The sequence below is a fragment of the Nuphar pumila genome, chromosome 1 (assembly GCF_984573655.1).
Source record: "Nuphar pumila chromosome 1, dmNupPumi1.hap1.1, whole genome shotgun sequence".
NCBI lineage: Eukaryota > Viridiplantae > Streptophyta > Magnoliopsida > Nymphaeales > Nymphaeaceae > Nuphar > Nuphar pumila.
This window is the reverse complement of record NC_143249.1, coordinates 9,702,504-9,710,716: the sequence shown is the minus strand read 5'-3', so window position 1 is coordinate 9,710,716 and position 8,213 is coordinate 9,702,504.

Below are 8,213 nucleotides of genomic sequence, written 5' to 3'. Positions count from 1 at the left end.
TCACTTCCGAAGAGCCCTTTCTCAAAAAGTGTGCTTTCCCATTTAGCAAAAACTTCCAATAACTATGATTCAGACCATTCACCCGCAAAAGCTAGGTGGTTGGCTTAAGGCGTTCAAGTTAAGGACATCAAGAGTTCAATGCCTGGGGTGCACTTAAAGCTGAAGCAGCAGGAGCCTCAATCTATCCCAGGCCCCACCACCTGACTTGGACTCGGGGATTCTTTAAAATAATAATAATAATAATAAATCCTATTCCAACCATTCATTGCTTGGTAAAAATCAAATTATGTATGGTTCCTATCAGCTTCATTTGTTAGGTTGATTGCATGTAATAATTACCAAAGTTGGTCCCTCCCTAATAATTCTTGGGCAGCTAGACAGCTCGAGAAATTATGATGCACTTGACTTTTCAAGTCACTGGTTTGAAAATGGAAATGGCTCATATTTCTTATTGATATTCTTCATGAACAGAAGGAAAGATAGGTACAAGTGTTTGAAACATTTTTTGTTATTTTGGTGGTCTTTTTTACAGATCAAGGAAATTACGAGCTTTTATATCATCATTCCCGACTTCACAAAGCCCACATGGGCTCCCCTCATCTGATAGGAGCAACTCGTGATTTTTTGGGGGAAGGGTGGCACACAAGGTTGAAGAGGACTTCAAAGATTCTACCAACAAGAAGTCTGCCAATGTGAATTGATTGGAGGGGAGTGGTTTTAACTTCAAAAATATGATTTTTTGTTTTTGATAGGCAAGCTGGGGGATAACTTCTATAGTATTCAAACTTGAGAAATTATGAACATATGAAAGTGAGATTAGCCATCCAGTTATTTCATTCAATCCCCATCAACCATGAAATTTTGTTGCGGTGTAGGCCTGTTTTTTCTCTTTTTCAGCTCCTAGAAAACCTAGTTGCATGAGATACAAAACATGTTTTTCGCTAAATAAATGAACCATGTACATCATATGATATATCCATGGGGATCATGTAATAAAAAAAACACAGAGAAAATGCCACCATGCAATCAAACATACAAAAAATCGTTTTTACGAAATAAACCTTGTATATCATATCCATTGGGCTTGATCTAAAAAATTTTTGCGAAAATATGGACAGTTTCTGCAAAAAAATTTATGGTACTAATGAGAGTCGCAAACATGTTGTCGATCAAAATGGCATCATATGATGTTGAATAAGCGATGAGAAACCTCTAATGACATAGCTTATCAGCAACATGACATTAATTGCAACCACTCTTTGTTATATAACTCAACTGAGCAATTCTGATTTGCCCATTGAAAGCAGGCATTATTCATGTGGAATCAGGATATCCATAATGGTTCAAGATCATGACTGCATTTATGAGCTGCCTTTGTGATGCATGTGTTATTATATTTAATAAAGCGATTGACTGAAGGAAGATAGTTTTTTTTCGGTAAGAAAGGAAGATAGTTAATCTCCTATTCTTCGCTAGTAATCCTTTAATTCATAATTTTGGTGGTCCTTGTTTTTTGTATTAAATATACACTACAACGATTTGGGTCAATAGAGGCAACTCATTAATGGCGACACAAAAAGTTGCCACTATTGATGAAGTTGAATTGCCGCAATAGCGGTAACTTTAAATATTGTCGTTATAGATATATCACTACAAGAAAAATGTTAATTAGCGACGAAAATTTGCGACGGATTTTTTTCATCACAAATTTGTGACAAATTAGCTAAAGAAAACTTTCTTCATGAATCCGTCGCTAAGTAGCGACGGATTAGCGATGAAAGTTTTCTCTAGCTAATCTGTCGCTAATTAGCAACGGATTAACGACAATAATTGTTTCGTCGCTAATTCTCAATACAAGAAAAACATTTTAGTGAGAGAATTTTTCTATCGCTAATTAGCGACGGAAAAATTCCCTCGCTAAATCCCTCTCTAATTTTCGATTTAAACCGAGCGTGAAATTTTCTCTCTCCCCGTTCAAAATTTAAATCTATCGCGTTCGATTTAAATCGACTTCTTCGGAGGACGGCGAGGAGAGCGTGTTGAGAGCATGTACATGAGAGTGGAGGACGGCGACGCCGGAGGACGGTTGGCGATCGCTGGAGGACGTCGGTGCCGGTTCACGGAGGACGACGACGCCGGTTCACGAAGGACGACGACGCTGGTTCACGAAGGATGACGGTGACGCCGGTTCACAGAAGATGACGGTGCCGGTTCATGGAGGACGGTGACGCCGGAGAGCACCGGTTCACGGAGGACGGCGACGTCGGAGGACATTGGCGATCGCTGGAAGACGTCGGCGCCGGTTCACGGAGGACGACGACGCTGGTTCACGGAGGACGGCGACGCTGGTTCACGGAGGATGACGACAATGTCGGTTCACGGAAGATGATGGCGTCGGTTCATGGAGGACGGCGACGTCGGAGAGCATCGGTTCACGAAGGACGGTTCAATGAGGACGGCAACGCCGGTTCACGGAGGACGACGACGCCCGTTCACGGAGGACGGCGATGCCGGAGAGCACCGGTTCACGGAGGACGATACAAGTCCGACGACGAGGCAGAGCGATCATTCTGTGCAATGCCTGTCGGGTGCGTTATAAGTCCAGCTTATTGCTGCCGGAATACCGCCCGACAGGGATCATTTTTTTATTTTTTTAAAAAATTTAGCGACGGATAATGTTCGTCGCTAATCTGTCGCAAATTAGCGATGGAATTAACGACATATAAGTTTTTCCGCTAATTAGCGAGCAAAAATTCGCGATGGCCTCTATCCATCGCTAATCTGTCGCTAAACAGTTTAGCGACGGCTTAGCGACAGATTAACGATGGATATAAGTCGTCGCTAATCCACGATTTTCTTGTAGTGTATCTATAACGACAATTTTATATATTATCATTAAAGATATGTCTCTAACGGCGATTAATAAATGTCGTCATTAATAGGTTTACTATATAAAGGTGACTTTGTATATCATTGTTATATAGCTACTCTTTAACGGCAACAAAAAAAGTTATCGTTAAAAATTAGGAAATAAAGGCAAATTTTTTTTTGCCGTTCATAGGTTTACAACAGCGACATTGTATGTCGCCGTTATATAGTACATATAACAACGACATGCAAAGTCATTGTTATATAGCCCTTTTCATATTTCTCATAAATCAACAATATGAGAGATATAATCGAAATTGTCGTAGAAGACTAGGGGTAAGTCTGGAATTTCTCATTCAAAAGAATATAAAACCAAAAAAAGAAGTTGAATTGTAAACCCTAGGCTTACAAATTTTTTTTCTTTTCTCCTGTTTGCCTCCGGCTCCGCCGTTCCTCCGCCTCCTCTATTCTCCTCCGACAACTGCAAGATCGGCGGATCAGTGGAAGACCTTCGGGGAATGAAAACAAACATCAAAGCCTCTATGAGAGAGAGAAAGAAGGCTCTTTGAGTGTCTATTTAGACTATTTAGGTGTTTTGTTGTGATTTATTAAGTTGACATAATTGTTGTCTAAAAGCAAAGTGGTAAAGAAGATGAGGAGCCTAAGGTGAAGTACACTCCTATTGGTTGAGCTCTAAAAGAAAATTTGTAAGTTCAAATTTCTTAAGTTACAGTGGTTGAGTATAGTTATCATTTCTTATTATTTTTTAAATAGTGTTGATATATCAAAAACTAAACTCAAACTAAGGGCTTAGAGCTCACTACATAAGTTAAAATTATTATTTGCTTATAATTATTCTTTACTGAGTTATACACTCACTCTTTATATAATTACAACTATAGGTTTCAAACACACTAGAGCAGGCAGGATGTGATCGGATACTCTGACCTTGCAGTAGAGTACTTGTTAGTTTATTTTTTTATCATTAAATGGGTATGTAATTATTATTTTCACATGTTATGAATGATGAACTTTGAGAAAGAAATTGAGTTATTAAAAAAAATTAAAAAATTTAGCCATGTTTTATCTGTGTGAAGTCTTTATGCTTTTTCTTTGAGAAGTAATACCAACCGAAATTGGACTCCTGCGGTCTTAAATCGAGGTGTTACACTTGTTGTGTTTCATCTAATAACTTATATTCTAGTTTATGTTACTCTATGTTGGATATCGATACTTGCCTTGTCATATGAAATATGGTTTATGGCCATAATTTGGCTTGATGGTTAATATAGTGAACTTGAACTTAATTGATTCAGTGCTCATCTATCATTAAATTCATCTTTTTTTAAAAAAATTAATATATACTTCATGTGGTCTGTTTATTGGCTATACGCTTAATAGCAATACATTTTTTTTTGTTGCTACAACCTATAGCGGCAGCAAAATGTCACTGCTATAAGCCATTAAATATATTTTTTTTCATGGCTATAGCCTACAACGACAACAAAAATGTTGCCGTTATGTGCCAATAACGATGACTTAAAGTCGTCACTATATGCCAAAAAGGATGAGTTAATTCTCACCGTTATAAGATATAATGAAAGTTATTTCTCGTTGTTATCTCCTATAATGGTCACTTAATTGTTGTTGTTATAAGCTAGTTGTTGTTATAAGGATGTCATCATTATAAGCTAAGTCATTGTTATTGGGGTGTAACCTTTAACGCCAACAAAAAATTGTTGTTGTTATTTATCAACAGAGGCCAAAACTACACGGTTACTTTTTGTCGTCGTTATTGGGGCGTACCCTTTAACGGCGACCAAAAAATATTGCTGTTATTTATCAAGAGAGGTCAAAACTAAATAGCCACTTTTTGCCGTCATTATAGACCTATAACGATGATAAAACCGTTATTTATCAACAGAGGCCAAAACTAAACAGCCACTTTTTGTCGCCGTTATAGACCTATAACGGTGACCAAAAAATGTTGCCGTTATTTATCAACAAAGGCCAAAACTAAAGGGCTACTTTTTGTCGCTTATATCGACCTATAGCAGTGACAAAAGAAAGCAGTAGCGGTGATTTTTGTCGCCGCTATAGTGAGATATACAGAGTTTAAATTGTGATTTTTGTCATCCTCTGGTAATGGTTGCTTCCTTGATTCACGGGCACCAACTTAGAGATCAACAAAGAAAAAAAGCGTGAATACTTACAGATTTTTTTCTGCATCAAAAGCTAGAGGATCCAGAGAGCAGCAAAGTGCCATGGCTATTTGACACAGCCAAGCACATGATAGCATTTCATGTGGGGGCCCACAACTCTTAGTTGTGGGCCCTATGCAATGCTGTCAACTTGGATATTTTGCTCATTCTAAGTAGTTTTTTATTGATTAATTCTGACAAACTTTGAGTTCGACGGCTGATTTGGGTGGAGCCCATCCAAAATATGTTTTGTTTTTTCCCTCTTCGATAGGCAAGCAGGGGATTGACCCTTTTATATACGTATATATATTACAGCTTCATGTTTGGGTAACACAAAACACAGAAAACCACTGCACGTACAGCGATTTTCTGTGTTTTGTGTTTGAAAATCGCAGCCCGCCTAGCAATTTTCTGTCCTTGTGTTTTACACAGAAAATCGCTGCACACGTTAGTTATTTGCTGTGTTTTGTGTGGCTTGAGTGCTTTACATCACACAACGCCTCTTTCACGTGGCAGCAGAAGCCCAAGAAGTGGGTGAAAGAAACCAATACTTACGAAGTGCCTTACATATGTGAAACTTAAAGCATTTTTTTTTTATATATTTGCATGAAGAAACCACCCCCAGGAACAAAAGACCTAACGGCGTTAGCTTTGCCTGCGGTACTTACGGTACAGCCTAAAACTCTGTGAGCTTACCCTTTGCCCCCAAAAAGTCGCCATGGGCTTGTGCAAGAGGTGACAGGTGACGCCCTAGAGATTTGAACCTAGACCTACCTGACTGGGGGCCTAGGCCCCATCCCACTACGCCATGAAAAGAAGCTCGTAAGAGGTGGGGGTGACAATTAAAACCTGCTTTTACTTAAATGCATTTTTTAAGTCTTTTGTCCAAAGATATCCATCTTGCGCTTAAAGTTTTTTTTTTTATAAATTTTATTTTAAAAAGAACAAATTTTCTCTCTAACATGAAACGTGCATTTGTACATTAATTAATAAACTCGTTTCATATCTAGAGAAAGCAAGTTTCATTTATCTGTAGGTAAACTTGATCTCATAAAGTTTTAAAATGATGTAAAGGTGTACAGTTTCACGGATCTTTCAAAGTGAGTTGGTCAGGAAGCGAGCTTCCAAAGTTTTTAAAATGCTGCATTGAGCAATATTCGAGATACATCCAATCAACTCACGATCTCCAACGCTTTATGATTCCATGCACATTTTGGTTGGTTTGGACTGAAGCAATGATAGGTTTGAACCGTCAATACCCGGTATTAGCTTCTGTTCATATGTGGAGACATGGACACAAACGTTGGTTGTCAATTATCAATAATTGTACTCTCCTGCTCACAAAATCCAACAGTCACTGCTGTCTGTTTTTTTTTAAAGAAAGTTAACTTGTATTCTACGCAACAGAAAACATCTAAAAAAACAGCAAAGCAAAGAGACAGATCATGTTCTTGGCTCGTTCAACCAGTTAGCATTCTTGTCCGGTCATTTAATTTTATTTAATTTTAGTTCTTTCTTTGAATTTTCATCTGATGATCTTCCATAAGGCCTCTGCTGAAATTGCTTCGCCCCAGAACTTACGTTTGTTCCTTTCCTGTCAAAAGCCCCGCCATGTAAGGAGCCAGCAATCCATAGCTGTTTTCCCGAAATAGTGTAATACTGTTTTGCCAAAATACTGTGTCTTACCAAACCAACTGAAAAAACTTATTGATATACAAATACTGTGCAAATAGGTGCATATTCGACTCTTCCGATTGCCCACACAAATAACATCTGGTAGACATGTAGCATTCTCGGCTCCTCATAGCTAAATCTGTTTTAACTCCCTCATTCAATACCATAAGTAGCAGGGTCAAATACAAAAGTAATTACCCAATTGAAATTAGAGGCCTCTAATTTCAATTGAGAAATTATTTTTTGTATTTGAATATGCTACTTGCCTATTATTTTCTCTTTTTGTTTGTTTGAAAAGGCAGAATATTATTCTCTATTATTCATAGTGTAGAGAAATTAAGATAACAAAAAAAATATGTGAAAGCAATATAGGATCTAACAAAGACACAATCAAATCACAACACAAGAGTTTACGTGATTCGGTCAACACGACCTACATCTACGGGGCATGGAGAAAATAATCCACTATAATGAAAGTAGAGAGTACAATGTAGAGAGTACAACGTCCAATAGATTGCCCAAAGCTAAAGATAATAACAAAGAAATCACAGAAAGAAATGAATACAAGATTACCTATAGGGTGCACAACCCAAGTCAAAGCTCACACCACAACCAACACCTCTCTCTGAAGATCAATATGTGGTGACAAACCTTCTTTCTTCATTTTCTTCTTTCTACTCTCTCTCTTACTTCTTTTCTCTCTCTCCACACTGCACACAGTCACTCTACCCTTTTCCCTCTAGCACACAGCCTCTGCACCCCTATTTATAGATGACATAGAGTCTTCTAGATATGAACCTTCTGAAAGTGAGTCTTCTAGACTCACTCCAGAAATCGAAAGGGTTTTAACCCTTCAACTTCCTGCATTAATGGGAGTTGGGTGGTTATTCCACTTTCACACGTCATTAATGAGGGGATAGGGCTAACCCTTCAACTTCTTCTGCATTAATGACAAGTGGGTGGCTAATCCACTTCCCCATACCATTAATGAGGGATAGGACTGGACCCAACACATAGTCCATATATCTGCCTCTCTCTCTCTCAAAAGTCGTTGCTTTTATGTTGGTGATTTCTTGCCACTTCTTTCTGCAGCCCTCTTGAATTCTCCTGTTATCTTCTTCACTTGTTTTTTCATCTATACCACTAAAAGTAGACCCTCAATTTAGACTCTCCTACCATGTTTATCGTTCATGTCAAGCATGTCATCGAAGTTTTCAATATGACTAATATATAAAGGAACATGATACGGGGGCCAAAATGGAGTATCCATGTATATATGTTTGCTTGCTTAGACATGCTTTGGTTAGGAGGGGTTAGCTCACTTAGATCATTTGGTTGTGCTGAACAAACCCTGAAATGCTAACAAGGATTTTTCAAATCTCTATTTTGTAAATACTCCTCAAGGCTTCACACCTTGCTAGGTGGGACAACTTAAAATGTTTAAGTTGAAAGACATTGAGAGTTGTGTCT